The 21,337-nt window shown below is 42.0% G+C and overlaps 1 protein-coding gene and 1 pseudogene across 1 annotated transcript in view; both read right to left on the bottom strand.

Annotated features, from left to right (window-relative positions):
* Window positions 1-21,337, bottom strand: part of LOC139471224 (ankyrin repeat and KH domain-containing protein 1-like) — a 220,333-nt gene that overhangs the window by 144,636 nt on the left and 54,360 nt on the right. The window lies entirely within an intron of this gene.
* Window positions 1-21,337, bottom strand: part of LOC139471478 (ankyrin repeat domain-containing protein 17-like) — a 38,579-nt pseudogene that overhangs the window by 10,665 nt on the left and 6,577 nt on the right.

Raw genomic sequence — 21,337 nt, 5'->3', positions numbered from 1 at the left:
ATCAATCAGTTTGTTACCACCAAGCATCCATTAAGTAGTGGTGGCTAATTCATTTCTAAAAGTGTACCTGTAGGTCTTCCAATCCACTGAACTAACTAACTTGGGTTTGCACAGATGAAACATTTCAGTACTTACTGATTAGATTGTCCAGTTCCGAATGTCCAGTACTGCCGTTGTCTGCAACAAAAAGGTTGTACAATTTTATTCTGATAAATAAACAGAAATGCTCTTCATCTTTTATAACGACTTGATGTAACAAAGAGTCCATAAAGAGGGTTATGCTAATTCATTCCTGAAATTGTACCTGTAGGTCTTCTAATCAACTGAACTAGATGAACCATTTAGTACTTACAGACTAAATTGTCCTGTTTGGAATTATCACCATTGTCGGATTTAATTCTACTAAATAAACAGGAATGTCTACTGATTTGATGAAACATTTGATATCACATTTTACGGGATTAGTCAACATAACCAATTTCAAATGGATGCACTCGATCAAAGATATGATGTGTTGGTGATGTGTTCATCTACACCCAAGAGTAACTGAGACCATGCCGTTATGAATCATTATCAATGTTTGTTTCCTTATTATTAAAAGTTCCAAAACTTAAGTTCCATCCAGCCAGCTTGGTGTTCCTTAAACGAAGTATGATGGAACGATGATCAGGAAATACGCCTACTGTATCTTGTGAAATTCTTAAGGGTACATTAGATGCCTCTTATATTAATTTTGAACCACGTGCTTTAGTGTAAGGTAACACATGTATGATATATGTGTTATGCCATGACAACAAGAAGGCCTTATTACAGTACCCATTTGGAACTCACAATTACACAGCAAACAAGTAATCCATTTTAGAACATTCAAAAATTGTGTCATGGGTCGTGAAAAATGTAACAAATATTAAAGTTCAAGGCAAGGTCCAAAGCAATCTTACTTGTTTTATAATATTCTTCAGTGTGAAAGAGTGAGTTCACTAAAGATAAGGACAGTGATATTTTCATTGCAGTGAACATAAGATTTTGATGGGACTATTGTCATACAAGAGTAACATCCCGAAAACTGTCTCCCTTTATCAAAAGTGTCCAGCCCGTAGACAAACTGTTGACTTCCTTTGACAGGGCAAAATATTTACAAATGGTCATTTATGGAGCAAACATCGATTCTTGCGTTCGTTTTTCTCTTGAAAATGTTTCATTACATACTGTAAATTTCTATTTACATCTTCAATCGCAACACTTGTCAAAGGGGTACACAAAGAGGGTTAGATTGCTGACTTTGTGTGCTGGCGATTAGGTGCCTCACTCTAGCAGTTTGGGTTCCAGGACTCAACCCCCAAAAGAACGAGAATCTGATCCTTACTGAGAAAGTGTTATCCCAAATATGACATTTGTTACATTCGATCACTTTCTAATTGACATTGTGTGTTCATAGCTTTCGGCCATGGGAACCGTGCCAATTAACACTTGTCAGAGGGGTACAAAAAGTATGTGATATAGACTACCAGTCGTTGGACTTTGAATTTTGTGGAAGCCTCGGTGGCTGAGTTGGTTAGATCACTGACTTTGTGTGCTGGCGATTAGGTGCCTCACTCTGGCAGTGCAGGTTAGAATCCAAGTAATCTTGTCGGTGAGACAAGACTTGAGACTCTGATTTCATGGACAGAAGATGGGAGGCCTGACAATAACTTGAGGCTATTGTGGCTTTGTTCAGGACGAGTCTTGCATGATATGTATTATCTTTTCTGACGTTAGCGATGGGGATCCGTACGTGCAAGATAGATTTTGAGAGCTCTTATGGGGCACATAAGACGGTCAGGATGATCCACCGTAGTTCCGAGTGCAGAAATGGTGTGATGTCTGTGACCCAAGGGGCCAAGTACAGCAGCTTGGTTCTTAGCTACGAATTTTAGGTAAGAGCGTTAGGTGACAGAAGACCAGTAGGGATATGAGGGAGACTTGAGTAATCCAGTGTGTGCAGCTCTGAGACCCTAGCAGCCGTAGCCATGCCTAATAGAAAGGCAGCTTTCTTAGCTTTATGGAGTAAGAAGCAGAGGCCAGAGGTTCAAGTGGGTCTGTTAGTAGAGCTGAAAACACGACTGACAGCTTCCATTTTGGGAAAGGTACGAAGAACATAAACCGAAAAGAACGAATGAGTCTGTTTAAGATAGGATGATTGCCCATTGAAAGCCTGTAGTGTTGGAGAACTGAACGAAAACCAGATCAAGTGTAAAAGGAAATTCGCTACCATGGGAATGTCCAATATGACATTAATTAGACCACATCTGTGTCTCCACTGGACGAATTTGTTCCATCTGTTGTCATAAAGTTGGGTGAATAACGATCTCCATGATCTTGTGACTGCAGTAGAGCCAGCTTGAGAGATCCCAGAGGCCTGCATTCTCTGAGAGATACTTTCCAGGCAGTGAGATGGAGGCTGGGATGATTGGAGTAAAATAGGCTTAACCTGGGCTGACACAGGAGATCTTTGTGGGGTGAAAGAGTGAGTGGCTCGTCCACCAGGAGAGATAGAAGTCTGGGATACCATGTCCTGCTTGGAGTTGGAGCGATGAGGATGACCGTGCAATCTGTCACTTCAAACTTCTGTATGACCTTGTCTAGGAGAGACCATGGAGGGATGTGTAGGCGAACAGTCCTGTCCTATCCATGGATGGTGCATCTATCTGGAGAGCTCTCGGATCTGGGACCAGGCTGACATTAACCCGAATTTGATAGTTAAAGCAGGTCATGAAGAGGTCCAGATGTGGGGTATCTCAAATGTAGGTTATCCAGGTAAAACAGCCTAGGTGAAGAGTCCACTCTGTGAGTACAATCCTCCCTCTCCGGGATAGGCTATCCGCTAGTATGTTCAGTTTGCCTGGAATATGGTTCAGTTCCATCCTGCAGCTAAATGAGTCGGCCAAGGCATATAGCTGAGTAATTTCCGTCGTCAGCGAGGTGGACTTCTGCCTTGCTTCTGAATGTAGGTCACCACTGTCGTGTTGTCTGTGGCAATCAGGGCGGATGATTTGATGAGGCGATCTTTCCAAGTCTGGAGAGCATAATCGATTGGTTACATCTCTCTGCAATTTATGTGTAGAGTGGATTCCGTCTCGGTCCATAAACCCTGAACTGTCGTCCATGTTAGTTTGTTGTTTAACGCCGCACACAGCAATATTCCAGCTATATGACGGCGGTCTGTAAATAATCGAGTCTGGACGAGAAAACACAGTATTTGACATGATCAGGATCGATCAACGTGAATCCAACGCGTCTGTGAACAGGTGGTGTTCGGGAGCTGGTAGGGTGAGAGACATCAACCATCTTGGAGGTATGAAAAAAGTCCTTGTTTGGGATCTTGAGGTCGATGAGTATCCTCATTTATGTGGCATTCTTCTTTGGTACGAGGAATACTGGAGAATAAAAGCCCTTGCTGACGTCCTTCTCCTGGAGTATATGTATGGCTCTTTTCTCCAATAACGTGTTGATGGCAAGATAGTCTGCCCAAAATGTCTAGCCCTCCAGATGGAGGTCATGTTGTTGAGTGGCTAGTCCCATTACAGGGTGTAAATCCCAATTGAGGTCCGTGCGTGCGCCATCTGGTGGCCATGTTGTTTCTTCAATGATGGGTCCATACGGAACATGGACAGTGGTAAGGCTGACTCCTTAACAATGGGTTGGAAGGCTGAATAACTCTGAGTCTGAGAGAGAACTGTGATATGGTTTCTCTACTGGCTCAGTCAGGTGGTTGGTAGTGCTGTGCTGGGATCTGGACGCTCTTGCCACCCGTGAAGTGAAGGCAGATAACTGTTTGGCGATGGACGGTCAGTTGGTGGCTGGATTTGAAACTCCATTCAGTGGCCGGGTGGCTGTAATGCTGGCAGAAGTCCGTCACAGACAGTCCCCCCCCCCCCCCCACACACACACACCCCATCTTGGCCGGGGGATTCTTCTGCGCCTGGTTGTAATCAAATCTTTTCAGCCGTTCTGCATCCAGTGATAGACGAATGACAAGATTAAAAAAAGTGATTTTCTGCTTAGCAAAAAAAACTCCGAATGTGCCAGCGGCACAGACGACTGTTGAGTGTCGGACAATTGATCAGGTGGAGGGGTAGGTTGTTTATCAGTCTGGGAGATAATATCATCAACCTTTCTCTTGGCCGCATCTTTCCTCTTAGCCTTATGGATAACGTCACTTAGCTTGGCAAAGGTTTTCTTGGAGAGAGAGATACAGAACGTCTCTGCATTTCCAACACTCTACTTGAGGGTCGCCCGAGATCATAAATTAGCCACATTTGTGAAAGGCTGACTGACGCCATCGCGGAGAAATGGCAGGATAACCCTTATGCAATTAATACTTACGAATCAAAGCCCATGAAACTACTAATACATTAGTAGGATTAAGAAACTTACTCTGAAATGTATTTGAAAAGTGTGTCTATAGATAGGTGCTGGAGAAATACATAGACACAGAGAGAAAAGAAGTAAGATTTTCCCTCCCTTTACCCATAGCAGATCTACAGCGGGGACAACTAACAGTATAGTTGACAGTGAAGTGGACACCAGTTTAAAATCTGAAAGTTTAGTATGGTGTGATTGCAACCAAAATACAGGATTTATGGCAATGATGTAATAGAGGTACAATATTCACAAGAACTATTTCTTAATATTATGGAAATGGTTTCGTCTCTTTCTTTTAAATAACTTGCAATTGTAGTGTTTAAAGTATGTTATAAAACATCCCTTAAAATACATTTAACACTATTTCAATGACCACTTAATATTGTAAGTCTCTTTATTATTGAGGAATTACCAACAAGAATAAATAACTTACCCCTATTTAAATAAAATCTTCAATATGTATCAAACCATATTTGGTGTGAATATTTCATTATCCTATTTCACTTCAATTATCCTATTTCACTTTCTAATGTAGCGCCATTTTTTCTTTGGCTTTAGGACCAGCATGTAGAAGCACTGTCACCTTCTGATGTGTTGACATATTGTACTGTCAGAATTAAATCTTTCTGACCATTAGATATTAATGTGCATTATGAGATTATTGGGGCAAATATAGATTAGAATGTCTATAATAATGGTCATGTAATTTTAAATGAAAAAGCAGCAACTGAAGATATCAAACAATAATTATGAAACACTCTTCATTATTCATAAAATGCATGAGTGGCAGAAATCCTGTATTTCAGCTGTCATCACGCCATAAATTTCCTTGTGAACTATTTATAACGAGTTGCCCATGCTCTGTGCATGCACAGACTGGAAGTCTTCACTTTTTTCAACACCAAATTCCTGGATACATGATATTTGGGAGGGGAGGCAATTACTCCTGATGTGAAATTGGTAGTATTCTTTGAATTATTAACAATGATAACTATTGTGTTATAATTACAATGTGTACAGAAAAAAACCAAGGGATAGGTGGCTTCTGACACCTGTTTTACCCTTGCTAGTTAATACCACGATACCCATCAAACTGAATGTATTTACTAAACCCAGTATTTTTGTTGACCTAATTATAATGGTTCCAAACAACCAATCCAGTTGTTTTGACCAATATTTGGTGCATATAATCACGAAATCACCTCAAGAAACAAATGTGTGGTAAACTTCCACAGAATTAGCATACCCCTATTGTGACGTCATCAATCGATTTCTAGCAACCTTGATCCTACATGACCATCCAGAACATGACGCCTATGACGTTTCTTCCGGTTCTGATAATGTTACTTCTGGTGGACATCATTCCGGTGACTTATGACAGTGATCACTTGCCATTAAGACAATATAAAAGTACCCACCTCCACAAGTTTTGGGAGTTTCTGGGTGATGATCGACTGGCCTGCCAGACCACTGGATCGAGGCAAAGATACCATGCAAATCCGGTTGTTTGTCCCAAAGACATGACGTGGTAAAGTTATTTGTCGAGCACCACTGATAACTGGATAACTTATTCTTCTGAGACTGTATTCCTTGAAGCGAGGGTGGTAGGCATTCATATGTCGGTGCCTGCAGCCAGTTTTCATTAGCCAGTTTGATATCGTACAAGTCACAACTTGGTAGCCAATTGGAATGCTCTTTTCGTGGTTGTTTCTAACAATGTGGCAGATGCCAAAGGTTCAAATAGATTCTCCAAGGGCGCTGAACGAACAACCAAGGGATTCCGTTTTGGGAATGTGAAGTTTTGATGTCTTCCAGGAGGAGGTTGAGGACAGGGGGATCTCTGACAGGTAGCAAATTGTAGTGGAGAACTCATGTGAGGGTAGCGTGGTATCTTTCAATGGTGCCTGGCATTCTGGTGAAGATGAGGGAAATCTGCTAGCTTGTCCTGCAGAGGGTGTTCCATCTATAGCTATTGAAAGTGGATGAGGGTGGCCTCCATGATCAAGCAACTGTCACTGAAGCAGATTTTGAGTAGCCAGTTGTCTGCATCTTTGTGCTGTAACTTCCACGCATGAAGTAGAGGGAAGATGATGTTTGAGGAGAATATCCTAAGTTCGTCCAGAAGTAACGGGAATAGGCTTGGGAACCATGGATGGGATGGCCATATTGGCACTATGAGATCGATCTTCCTAGGAGAGACAAAGGGGGAAAAGTGCCTTTCGAAGTTGCTTGTCCAATCCATGGACAGCGCTTCCATGTAAAGAGCATTGGGATCCGGCACCCTTTGACATTCACTGGGAGCTTTTTCATTGAGGTTTATGGCAAAGAAGTCCAGATGAGTTTATCCATCAAAATAGCTCTGGGTCCCCCATTGAGACCAGCTGTCTACCAACATGTTGAGTTTCCCGATAAGGGTCGGGCGTCCATCCTGCAATTCATCACTTTGACCAAGGCTAACAGATGTGTCACTCACCTGTTATATGTCATTGCACAACTGTCTGTGTCAGGGCATGTTCCAAGAGTGGTAAGGTAATATGCAACTGGGATTTCAACATCCCATAGGCTATATAGCTTGGCTGAATGCACTGGTAACTGTTATTGCCAAGATGATTACCAGTGTGGAAACTATCAGCGAAACACCATACTCTTTACATTCCTTCAGGATTGGCACAGCAATTACAGCAGCCTGTACAGAGTTCAGATGTGATACAGAACTTTTGTAGTTGGGGGCCATATAGGTGGAAAAGCTATATACGTCAGGCAGCACCTCATTGAAGAGAAAATGGGGATGTCTCCGACTGATGGGTGGCATGAGGTGGAAGGAAATGACCAAGCTAGTAGACGCCCAGGTTAAGTCCGTACGGGCATCACCACAGCCAGTGGTGAACAACATGCCAGCTCTACATTGACATCATGGTGCTCCTCAGAATCTGCCTACTCCTCCCTGTAGACATCCTGATATGGTCGGATATGCTGCAACGCCGGTACTGGCATACAGCCAGCTGTCTGTGCACCTAGAAGGGCCAGGCAGAAGTTGAATAGGCGGGTGGGGAACATGGCCCATGAGATCAACTGGGAAAACTGCAAATGTACCTGCGTGATGGTTTTCACATGTCGCCACCTGGGCTGGACATCTTCATTCACTGCTCTTTATCTGCTGTTTGCTTGAAAAGGTATCCTTCCTTCATAGGATAACATGGTGGGTGTGTGATTCTTTTTTATGGTAAACGTGAATGGATATGGGTGCTTCATGTGGGGTACTGGTAGAGTGCTTCACAAGTTACATTTGGCATCTATGGAAACATCCCAAATCATAAATTATATACGATATGGGTTGCCCTCTTTACAGCAGGGACCAATTTTGTCCGTTCTGCTTTAAAACGGATGACTCATTGTGTGCTTTGAAGTGGATGGTCACCTTGGCAACAATAGTTGCCCTCGCTCAGTATTTGCCAATAGTACTAGCCTGGCTGCGTTGTACAGCAACATGGGTTGCTTAGCAGCGGTAGTTGCCAGGAAGTGGTGGTTGCATTGGTAGAAAAAAACATGGGTTAAGCTCACAATCTGCAGTCAGCAAGAACCTCTACATCTTCTACTATATCTTTCAAATAAGATCTTTTGTCTTTAAGATCTGCTATCACCAGGGTCATGTCCTTATATAGTGAAGATATAAACAAATTTAATCTTTGCGAAAAAATATTTCTACCGAAGTTTAGGTGAAATGCCTGGATGTTTCTCCAATAACAGTTTGATAGGAAAAGAATTTAAATTCTGAGAATTTCTATTTGACCTGATATAACTTTAATATAGTATCATGCTGTGCTGGTTTATCTTCACAAAGTGGTTTATTGTGTACACAGTAAGAATAGAATCAAAGCAACAAAACACTTTCCAAATGCCATTCATAAGAGTTGACTGTACGATTCCGACCATATCATGAGCATGTGTTTAGGAATCAATATTAAATCACTATCAGAAGACTGATCAATCTGTTGCGCCATATAATCCATATAATCAATCATATTTTGCATATACTTCTTCATTTGAGTATATACTACATTACAACGTGTCTTGCGTAATTTGCAGTACTTGCAATTTTGATTCAACTCACTCAAAAGCAACTCTAGTTCAATATGTATGTCCATCTAGTGGTTAGTGAATATTCTACTATCAAATGTTTCAAAGAATGTTCCTAATTCTACATATGTTTGTCCGGAGTCACACATGCTCACTACATACATTGGAAAAACCATCAGAATCAGAAATGACATAGTTACACTAACTAATTAAATCTCATGCTTACTCCATGGGAGTACATGTCAACTTAAATAATACACTGAGAAGGCACTTAAGAAATTATTGTTTCTAATGCAGTAGAATATTTACTTTTTCTTGATACTTCGCCTTTAAAGTAAATCTTTTTCAACAGAGTCGTCTTTGATTCAGCTGTCTGCATAACAAATGTTCCGTCATCTGTTTCAGACTGACGTTCGGTCACTCGACGACGTATGGTGGTCATCAAACTGTCTAGGTCTTCTCTGGAAAATATCAGATGGAAAATTATCTCAGAAAAGTGAATTTTCGAACACTATCTAAAGTACAGTACAGTCAAGTCTTGTTTATCCGACAATCGGCTTTATCCAACACTAATAATGGGAACCGATTAAATCAGTGCTATTTAGACCCGTTAAATCTTGCACACCTAATTTGCAAGGAATTACCGAAATCACTCATTAATCAGTCTTGTTAATCCAACACAGTGATCAGCGTACTCCGTGGCCATCTGCCCGCGAGTACACAGCCCCGTGTTTTGATGCGAGATGAGTCGGCTGGTAGCTACATATTAACCGGCTGCAGAGATACACTTGCTAAACAATAAACAATTAATGCTTTAAATAAACAAAACAGGACGAATCACATGCTTAGTGGGAAATGAGGTAACAAGAACTCAACCAATGGAGATTGGATCAAATGGCATCCGAACTGTCAGAAAGCGTAAATTTTACAATTAATAGACATACTGAACAACAAAAGTTCCTGTGACGTTGAATAAGATTTAATGCAAAGTGATGTTTTTGACCAAATCGGTTTGCAACAGATAAAAGACTCCTATAAGTGTTCAAATGGTTTAATTTGCCATACTGACTTCAGAAAATGCGTGATTTCATAAAAAAACATGAGCATGCAAAAATGTTAATTTCCAAATCAATAGCGTGTGTGTCCACCTCTGGTTGCGATGCAAGCAACACATCTTCGTCTCATTGAATGGACCAGGCGTCGCACAAAGTCCTGTGGGATATCTGTCCATATCGGCTGGAGCATGTTTCAAAGTTCCTGGAGTGTCTGTGGAACACGTGGTTGACGTCAAAGGCGCCGATCCATCTCATCCCACATGTGCTCGATTGGTGAGAGATCAGGGGAGCGAGCTGGTCAGGGGATGACATTCACGTTGTTTTGTTGAAGAGAATCCTGATCAAGTCGAGCAATATGAGGCCGGGTGTTGTCATGTTGAAAGGTAATGCCTGGGCCATTGTAGAACAACAGGGCCGATGATCTCGTCAAAGTAGCGCTGTCCATTGAGATTTCCCTCTACCACTATCAAACGGGTCCTCTGTCTTGCTGTAATCACACCCAATACCATAACGCTGCCGCCCCCGAACCGATCTTCTTCCATGACACAATGATTGACGTAACGTTCACCTCGACGTCGGTACACTCGAATACGTCCATCGCTGTGGCTGAGGTGAAAAAGAGACTCGTCAGTGAATAGAACTTGTCCCCACTGCATGGCCGTCTAGCGTAGACGCTGTCTGCACCACTGTCGACGTGCTCGACGGTGGTTTCCTGTCAAAATGGGACGTCTGGCGGGTCTTCTGGCGACAATCCCTACACATCTGAGGTGGCGGCGTACGGTTTGTGAAGATATTCGTCGAAGGCCAGGGATGCTCCTTGCAGTCACTGTTGCTGGCTGGAATCGATTTCGTAGGTGTGTTGTTCGAATCCAGTTGTCTTGTCGATTATTGGTTACACGTGAGCTGCCACTCCGAGGATGGTCTCTGGCTGCATTCGTCTGTTGCCAACGTTGCCATAAACACTAAATGGTGTTTCTGTGGACGTTAAATTGTCTTGCAACATCACGTTGACTCGATCCTGCTTCAAGCATACCAATGGCTTGCAGACGCTCATTTTCGGACGGGCGTGGCATTTCGTAATGTTGAATAATTGCGTAAGTTTGTCAACTTTTGCATGGAATGCATGCTTTTCTGTAGCAGTTGCGTTTTTGTGACTTGATTCCATACATGTACTACAATATTGAAAACCAATCTTTACTTGTTTGAAAAATACACTAAGATATTGGTGTCACATGAACTTTTGTTGTTGAGTATATTTTATACTTATCATATCTCAGACTATGCATTTCTTCCTTCTTCAGCAACTGTAGATATCTTCGATCCAGTTTTCGTCGCAGTAATGGAGGTGATCGCAGCAAGATAAGTAGCCAACGTGTAATCTTTAGCTTCTGTGTAGATCTTAAATGATGTCGCTAATCAGCGATCTGTTTCAGAGAAGCGGTGGTGGGCGTGCTGATATCATCATCTCGACAGTAGTCTTCGAAAACATTTCGATTATGTTGAGTCTTAGTCGAGCTACAATGAGCCTGAGTAATGGTCTCACCAACTCGGGGAAAAAGGTGTAAGCGTTGAGTTACTCCCACTGGATGGCGAGAGAGTTATAGTCCCTTGCCTGAGGCTCTGGGATTGCTGAGACAAACCTTAGGAGCTGAGCTTGGAACCTGGTTCTCGACTTTGATTCGGCAAAGTACCGGCAAAAGAGGCGGCAATAATTTTCAGGTCAAGACACCATCTTTTCAGTGACAATTAGTCTGGTCGGAATAGGTAGTCAGCTAAGACATTGTGGATCTAGGAAGTGTGACTCTCTCGGACCTGAATGTTCAAGGAGTCAATCAACCAGGAGTTGAGAACCAGTTAAAAGAGGGACATCAACTTGATTGAGCCCATTTGTTGACCCAACATCATTATAAATGATCAGGAAGGGTCTGTGATGAATTCGTAGTGTCCGTGCAAGATCATTCAGTCGAACATTGATCTTGAGGTCGATCTCCTGTAAGAATCCTGTGATCAATCCAAGCTATGTTAATGGTAGATGACGAATCCATACAATTGATCCAGGCTGAGTTTGGAATCGTCACCATCGATTTGAGAGCGTCTGTGTCCTGGGATGAAGTGGTGGGTTCGACCCCAACTGGCAGAACGACTAGCAGTTGATGAACAGGAAGCTAGAGAGAACCATCTGGACGTCCAAAGCCGCCCGATATTGATCATTAATCAGTTGGAAATCTTGGAGCAACTGAGTATATAAGAACGCCGAGGAGAGTCTGGTGATTCCATGAAGGAGGTAACGGAAGACGATGCCAATATAGACTTTCAAAACGTCTCCAAACTGACATAGTTAGTCAGATGCGTAGGTAAAAGAGTGAGTGAGTGAGTGAGTGAGTGAGTGAGTGAGTGAGTGACTTTGCTTATACATCGCTTGTAGAAAATTCAAATAAGATCATGTTGATTCTTCTATAAACGTCAATGCTATAGAATAACCCCACAGGCTGTTGTCGTTGAAAAGGCAGGAAAAATCAGCTGTGAAGAATGAAAACGGATAGAGCATCCTTCTTCAATGACAGAAGTGATGGTCGATGACGTGGTCTTGAAAAAACAAAACGAGGGGGTACGATAACAATGGAGAGCCTATAAGGTTTCTAAGCCTTGAAATGCCGACTCACTAAATGCTTGACAATAGCAAAGGCAGGTTATAAATACGTATGAGATATTTGGCAACATTGCTAATATCATTCATAGATAGAAATTATGCCCTGACATTGATGGTGATGTCAACCCGAGGAGAAGTATTTCGATATCACACACCCCATGATGATCCACATATCACCTGGCGCAGGATCAATATCCAGGGACAGGAACAGCTGAGGTAAGAGGAAAGGTATGGCAGGAGCCAACGCGGAAGTTGAATTATCAAGAGAAGGTGCCACCATTAGGCTGGAAAGACTGGAGGGCAGAGGTCCCTGCCTGCATGAACGATCCTAGGTTCCCAACTCATTTGACTGGTCGCGATGGTCCAGTGAGTTAGTAATCGGCAGAGTGGATGGAGTGAGCATCACATAAGGTGTCTTCACCGACGAGTTAGGAGGAACCTGAACCGGAAGCAGAGATGATGATCGGAAGTGGCTTGGAGAAAAGCGATCCATTTGAGTGCAAGCTCTCACAGCCATGCTGGTGGTCTGCATAATCGCTGTATCAATACCTAAGGACACAAGTCCGGCCAAAATGATTATTGTAGGAGCAGGAACGATCCCTTTGACGATGTTGATCTGTGTAGCTGGAGGACCAGGTGCAACCCAAAGTAAAGAGCATTTGACCAAGTCTATATAAGAACCATCCTCGTAGGAGCCTTGATCCTTGGAAGGTTGATCCCCATATCGCCCATACTGAGAGAGTCAATCCCCTGACCATTGTTCCTGCAAGAATTTGTCCAATGAGTGAGCATGTGAACCGGAACGATGATCCGAGACAGTTGATCCTGAGGTGAGCAATCCTCAGATGAGAAACCTTCAGGAGAGTGTTCCTTAAATTGCCAATCTTGAGATTGACTTTTCTTGACTACTTGAAACGCCATCTCTTGGAGAAAGCGCGAGACCAATCCTTACTCTGTTGCTCCTTGGTAGCATGTTAACATGTTCTACTGGTACCAGTGGGAGACTTCTTCGTCACCGTCGATGGAGAAGCGCAAATAAGGTTTGATGGAGACGAGCGACCATATCAACATGAACATCATGCCGTGGTGCATGAGAAGAAAGACAACTGGTAGGAGGCAATGTCGTAGGGCCAATAGGGTATTCCAACAGTTTATCAGAAGCAACTTTGCACGCAGAGATGGAAGCGAGAACCTGCCAATGTCTGACGTCTGATAAACGACCCAAAACTTACGTCCGAGAAATGGTGGGAGGGTTGACGGTAAATACTGTCGAATCTGGCGTAGGAGAACTCTACTAAATGTGAGTCTGCCCATGGGTGCAGGGTGCTATTAAGTCAGGTGTGGAAAAGAGCGCACTGATATCAAACGGCTGGCTCGTTTTGGTGGGAATGTCGTCAGTACCTATCCAATATGCCATTGTCAACAGATAAACACCCAAGCATGACAAGGGTGGTATGGTAGACGTAAGAGGTGGCTTCATGTATGGTGGAAGACACAACCAACTTGGTAATGCATTTTGACTTCTTTGCCAAAGGAAGCCCGGTGTTCTGCGCGCTTAGATTATGACCACCTATCAAAACTACACTTACATGTATGACATTTGTGTAGGTAAATATGAAAGGCTTTCTTGGAGAGATGAGAATACTTTGAACATCCTCATGATCAGAACCAAAATGTAGTCTCTATTTCATTTATTCAAAAACAGATTGGTGAGGAGAATAAAAATAATGTGGCAGGGATAATAACATGATTAATTTTAGATTTAGGAAGTGAGCTCCAAATAATCATGGAATTCACCAAACAGAAGGTCAAATAAGGAATAAACGTTAAGAGCAACTAGCGAAGTGGGACTGTTTTCTCAAGGAGGAAAGGTTATTGATCAATTGAAAGTCATGATGCAGGGAGGTGTAACATAGGAACCCAGGTTTTCTTATCAAAGAGTGAACCTCAAATTATTCATTGTGGTGCCACTATCTTTCAAAACAAAAAACTACTCTTAGGCATCTGAATTTTGACTGAGACTTAAGTCTCTTAACTGAGAGGCAAAGAGTGTGGATGGACAGCAACACAAGATGTGAATAAAAGTTAAAAAAAGTTTAAAACAAAGAATTGTAATTGCTATGGGTGATGTAGATTAACAGCTGTTAATTCAGGTTTTGTATATGTCTAAGCCAGAACACAAAAGGCCGTCCAGATACTGTAAAATAACCAAAAAAATAACCTTAATACTATAAACATAATCAAGGCAAATCAGGGCTTCAAACCCACTATCATAGGTTTGTGGCAAGCCTAAGGGACTGATTTCCTTACGACAAAAGACGGGACAGCGTAACGGCAATGGTCCTGGGTGAAGAAATAAAAAACTGTTGTTCGTAGACCCACTTTTGGTGACCACCACCGCTGTCCTACGGCCTTGATGACTTGAGGTCACCTCTTCACATCAGTGCCTGTCCCCCGAGCTTTTAGAAAAACATACTTTAGAGGTTTCTGAAGCCAAGTGGAAGGCAAGTCTGCGACGGTTGGGGCTTAAACGTAGTAACAAAATTGTAAAAGAGATTTAGATTTTTCTTATTTTTTCTATTGTCCTGCATTACTCCTTAATGCATTTGTATAATACGGTTTGTAGGTGGGAAACCCTCAAAATACAGAAACCTCAATAATTCACACCCTGAATATACGACACCAGTTGGTCGATAAACCGTGAAGCGGAAAAGTTCAGAAAAACGTCATTACGGTCAGATTATTTCAATATGAAAACAATTGAACATAGGAATTAAAGAGTAGCTCTCTATACACCCTAGTAATAAAGACAAAACTAGCTCACCAGCTAAATCTTTACTTATTACGTCATAGAGCCCTTGTAGACAACCAATGTCTGATATATTTCCACTGACAAAAACTGAGTGACTGCTCAGGAAAATGGAATGGCTCTGTATGGGGCGAGTTCATTATTTAGGTCGGGGATTGGAAACCTGGTGGGGTACGACCAATGGCCCAAAACTTTGTATACCTTTGACGTCCTCGAGGGTCACATCGCTAAGGTAATGACTGGAGAAAACTGTGTCGGACCTCAATCAATCAATCAATCAATCAGTTTATTCATATATAACTGTAAGGCCACAGGCCCATAGTACAGAATACATGACAATGTGGAAGCGGTTAGGAATGTTACAAGGATTCATTTCTTAATAACATGGCATGATATATAAAGAGAGAGAGATTTTGTATAGCCGTTTTGCTCACATGTGAAATTAAAGAGATAAACTTGTATTTATTTGGATGTACATAGTATTTCTGTTCAATATATTTTTTCCTTAAATTGTCATATTTACAACATACAAGTAGAAAATGAAATTCATCTTCGACAACATTTGAAGAACATTGTTTACATAATCTTAAACATTTGGGTATTTTGTTGTGCCTGCCAACTTCAACCATTAACCTGTGTGAGCTGCATCTAAATTGTGTTAATGATATTCTGCATTTTCTTATATTTACATCAGTTAAATATTTTTCTGCGCATATTTGCATTTTAAAATATCTATAATATTCACATTTGCTAGAAACATCTACAGTAGATCTCCATGTTTGAAAGTACATGTCAAAAAGCGTCTGCCTTATTTTCGATATGACATGGAATGATGTTTTTGTAGGTCCGACACGTTGCAAACAACGTGTCGGACCTACAAAAACATCATTCCATGTTTTAATAGAACAATTACTGTGTAAAACCATGGTAGAGGCTAGCGCTTTGATCTCGTGAGGATTATTCACGCATGACGGATCCAGATTAGCGATTGAAAAAGCCTGAAGGATGACTGCGCATAACCATAGAGAAATGGTGTTGTGACTAACTTCGGTCGTAGACGTAGGTGATACAGGTCTAAATAACAGCTTCCTCGAACCATGTCTAATCTTGGAACGGCGGATAAAAATTGGCAGTGCCAGCACAGAACAAAGTAGAAGTTCACCCTCATCTTCGCCTTCCACAATAGTCGATATTGGTGGGATTGTGAAGGAACGATCGGCTTGGCCTGGTAGTTGCTTTTTTGCAATAAAATCCCAGCACAGCCCGATATGTACTGCTCCAAGAGTCCCATGCTCAAAGCGAATCCGGGTGATGTCGATCGCACGTAGTTCGCTCACCCATGCTGCCGTGGCTAATGCCAAAAGGAACACTGCTTTCTTGGTGAGATCATAAAATGAGGATGCATAGAGGGGTCACAAACGTTCAAGTCCCAAGCAGGTGGGCAGAACTTGGCCTTCTGATCCGGAAGCTTGAATGAGGGTAGTAGAGCCTTTACTTCCGGGACCTTAGTCATTTTGGGATTTTCCGAGTTAAGTGGAACCAAGTACGTAGTAATGTTGGTACCTTTCAAGTGTCTGTGGGTACGCAATTGTAAGAGGTATTCAGCTAGGAATTGTGGTGATGCAGTTGTAGGGTCTTGACTTTTCGCCTTGCATAAAGTTTCAAACGATCCCCACTTGTCATCGTATAGAGGGACGATGGTAGAGGGGTGATGACCTAACGTTATAGCTTTTGCTGCTCGTGCTGAATAGCCCTTTGCCCTTAACGTATTTTTAAGACGAACCAAGCGTGTGTGGCAGGATGTATATATTTGGGATTATTTTAAAAAAAGTAGTTTAGTATAAACTTATCCAAAACATAGGTATTTTAGGATTAGTGTATTTATTAAATAAATTAGTTTACTTACTCCACTAATTCACACCTCAGTAACAAAATCTAACATGTGGTGATTGATTCTTTGTGCTAAGGCTACTGCGGTCTCAGCCTAGCCTATTGTTCTCTGCTGGTCAGCTTGGCCTGGCTTTGTATTTCCCGCGTCACATGACCACCTTGGTCATGTACTTCATACCTTTACTATGTGCACCATTTCTAGTCACAACTCTCACTGGGAAAGGACAGTTCAGTTTGGGGTGAGTTAAATATATTTATTATCATTGTACTTAGGTTTCTAGTATATATAATGTATTTTAGTACACTCATATTAAGTCATTTATGTTCCATAAGAACAGTATATCATGTATATGTTATAAACATGTATTATCAGCATATTCATGTTAGTGCAATATAAATTTAAATATTGTAAGATGTTACCATTGAGGTATACTGTAAACAGCTTTATTTCTGCGCCGTTAAAATATTGCGAATACCACGCCAAAGACAATACTGCGACGAGATATTTTTGCGAGTTGCCGTGTTGCGATGACCCCTCGCGTACCAAACAATAGACAGCTTCTCTCCGAAGCTAGTTTTTCTGAGTTGGCCGGAAAGTTGACCGGAAAGTTGACCGGAAGAGATTGCGACCAATTATCAAATACGATAATTGACTCAACTCAGTGTCATGTCATGTGTGGACAAAATTGCAAAGGACACTGACGCAATCAAGCGAGGTTGGAAGAAGGCAGGATTACTGTGAGGCAACAGTGACACTAACTGGTCTGTTTACACTGTCATTTGTGATGTATTGTGTGACCATTCTGCATTCATTTGTGTTTTTAACTTATTGATTAACTTGTAGTTCTGGTTGATGATTTCAACATTTGATGACGTGTTGCAATGAATAAAGTATGTATGTATTATTTATACTTATTTTTGCGTTTTTAATTTTTGCGATTGAGTCTCGTTCGCAAAACTTGCAATAATAAAACGGTCGCAAAAAATTCCCTGTTTACAGTATGCATAATGAGTGTACTAGATTTAAGCATGTATTGGTACTATTTTATCATGAAAGTGTAAAATACCAAAACATTATATTTGTTGATTTTATCATACATATGAAATGCCTAAAAATGTTGATTTTTATACTGCTAGATGAGTTTCACATGCCATGTAAACAATGTATGTGATGTTTACCATACCAGTAAGATTCATGTAGTTATATAGCATTTATCAGGTCACGTAAGATACTGCATGACCAGATTTGATGACATCTGGTTGTTTGGCCTCCGTCCCTTAGACGAGGTGAGGGTTACTTCCCTTAGTTATACGTATATTTATGTCAACATGTCATGGCATAATTGTCTATACTATTGTAATGTTATATTGCTTAATATAGTATTATTTAATTGCTTTGTAGTGTATTCAGTGATATCATCCTCACTGAGGAGATATCCGCCATAACATGCTTTACCGTCCTAAATGTAACGTAAGCGTTCACATTATATCTTATTGATTGGTATATCAAACACATGTAATAGATATATAATGGCAGTATTCTTTTAATGATCTATTGGTTATGATGTTTGCCTACATTTTGTAAATATTGTGTTTTAGGGTTTCATCTTCATCATAACCACTGGTTGCACATGTGGACCATCATTGGAATAAATCCGGTTGTAAAAACAGCATGCTTTTGTGTCTCTACATTACCCTGCATAAGCCTCTGCGACACGTGCACACGAAACCTGTCTGGTTTTGGATGAGGCAACTTGCTGTGAGGGTGAAAGTAAGTTTGACCACTGTGGGAGGGGTAGTGGGTTGTCCTCTGAGCTCGACAAGCCAACCTCTCATCGGCCACCAGGCCGCAACCAAAGTCAGAGCAAGACTCCTTGTCTCCTTGATCTTTTGTATTACCCTGGGAAGTAAAACTGGTGGCGGAAAAGCGTACGCTTTTAGCCCTTCCCAAGAGTGGGAGTGCATGGTTCCCTGATTGCGCAGGCACCACACCACAGTGTTGTTGTCTGTGGATATTGGCTAGAATTAAAGCTTCCAACTCCAAATTGTTTATGTGCCACTTTTGATGTGTGCCGGACCATAGCACTGAGGCTGTCTGGCCTTGCAGGCGAGCACCCCACCCCTGAAGGGGGCCGTCTACAAACAGGTGTAGATTTGGGGATAACCCAGATAAAGGGACTCCTCCTGAGCCATTTGACTCTACTGTCCACCAATTGAGGTAAGGCCTTAGTTGGGCCAGTAGAGTGATGGCCTTAAGTGGATCCTGACACCTGGTGTAAGGATTCAGGAATTGTTGAATTGCGCGTAATTGTAATCGGCTTCTGCTGGTTAGATCCTGTGCTGAGGTGAGTAACCCTTGTAACACTTGCCATTGGCGAAGTGTGCGTGGTTGATGAATAGCAGGTGACAGGAGGCGTAAGATCTTGTGCCATCTGTCGCTCAGAACTTTTAGGAGATCCTGGTCTGTTTAGAACAGGCCTCCTATGAAATTGAGTTGATAGGATGGAGTTAACTCGTACTTCTATTTTCCATCTCAGTTGATAATCCCGTGAAAGGAATCCTGCGCCTGGCCTTCCTTGAGAGACTCGCGTCTAGGCCTGTAATTGCCTGACTTGCCGAATCGTTGGGACAAACTGTGATAAACGTGCTCCAAAGCCTTGAATGTCGTCTCATCCCTAGGATAACTGGAAACTTTTACGTTCGTGTCCGTAATCTGTTCATTCAACAGAGACGTGGAAGACCAAGGCTGACGTAGATTGAGATGATCTAGTCTGTTAGGTTTATCCTCTGACAGATCCTGACTTACTGCGCGTGTTGACGATGCTAGTGCTGATAAAGGTTTTAATACCCGTCGCATTTCTGTTTCAATAAATGCAACTCTGGTATCCTGAACCTTAAGAGTAGTAGGCCTTGACGATCCTGTCATTCTCTGTATATCCTCATCCAAACTATGAGCCTGGTCTGCTATCTCAAACGCATGGGTAGGAAACATCCTTCCTAAACTTGAGTGGCTCAAATGACGGTGTAAGCGTCAGCCTGGAGAAGTCCTCAACCAAAGATCCAAACATATCTGCCATCATGGGGTCGACTGGAAGCGACGTAGGATGTGTCCATATTGTGTCTTTTTTATCCATCCCGTTACCGTGAAAGCACTGTAATGAGGCAGTCCGCTACCCAATAAGGTACTTATGCCAGGCCGAGATGAGTATTCCATTCTGTCGAGCAATAACCCTCTTCACCATTAGAATAGTCTGACGAATCACAACAATGATGACGTGTGTCTAGATGGTGAACGACTTCTACTCCAATGTGTAGTGCTACCTATGACCGAGGGCTTAGATGAACTGCCTGGCGAATAGGAGTCTTGCGTCAATATCCAAGTACGCGCAGACGTACTGGCACTACTCAACGTTGAATGCGCTGCATGACGCACAATAAGTGTATTATATACGTTAGGCACCGGAGTAGGTGCTTAGATCTGTGCCGTAGATGTAACTGACGCAGGTGTCTGATACATAGGCGTAGGCGTGGGAGCATCATGCAATTGCTTCATGGACTGCTGCCACATGGACTGCAGAACATTTTGCATCCAATTAGTGATCTGTATCGGTGTTGACGCCTGAGCGTGCATCTGCTGCACTGGATATGTTGGTACAGCACTAAGCTAATCATACGTTCTCTGCGTAACATTGTACGCTGATAGCCCTGGGGCTGATGTCATAGCAGATGCACTTGGGTAGTAGGTAGGGGCTGAGACGTAATGCTCAATGGTGTTGGCTGAAGCGCGGCTTGGGTTTGCGCTACCCCCATTAAAGCTTCTTGAGATCCTGGCGCAGACGTCACAGATCTAGCAGATTGAAAATAAAGGTCCTCTGGATTTGATGTTTTTGGCGGAGCATGCACTTTAGCACGGCCGACATATTATCTGCCGAAGATAATGGTTCCGTATTAATGACCGAAACATTTTCCTCGCTATTGAGCAATTTGCGACATCTTCCTGGTCTCACGACGGTATTGCTACAAAATACATTTTTGATTGAGCTGCCTATTAATTGTAAAACTCGTTGGAGTGATATTTATGAAAGACACATTTAGAATTTGGTTGTCAAATTTGCGTGTATGCCAGACAACGTGGATGAGGATCTTTGGCAGCTTGTTTTCCCATGACAGTTAGTACAACGCCCAAGCATAAGTTACGCAAATAAAGACTTTTGGATGAAGTGCAAAACTTGGACTGGAAGACTGTCGTAGAATTTCATTAGTCTATCAACAAAAAATATTGTCACAATCTGAAAGTGTATTCAATAATTCGTATTTAAGCAACTCAATGTAACGCCAAAGCTAGTGGTATTTAAGAACACCTAAATATGTTATACATACGTAGCTGAGAATCGTAAACAATTTGACTACCTTGGCAGGCAGACAATTATAACACAATGCGAAATGGCTGTA

Source organism: Haliotis cracherodii, unplaced genomic scaffold, assembly GCF_022045235.1.
Source record: "Haliotis cracherodii isolate W230 unplaced genomic scaffold, xgHalCrac1.p SCAF_22, whole genome shotgun sequence".
NCBI classification, from domain to species: Eukaryota; Metazoa; Mollusca; class Gastropoda; order Lepetellida; family Haliotidae; genus Haliotis; species Haliotis cracherodii.
The sequence above is the reverse complement of the archived record's forward strand: the minus strand, read 5'-3'. Positions and strand labels throughout refer to the sequence as shown.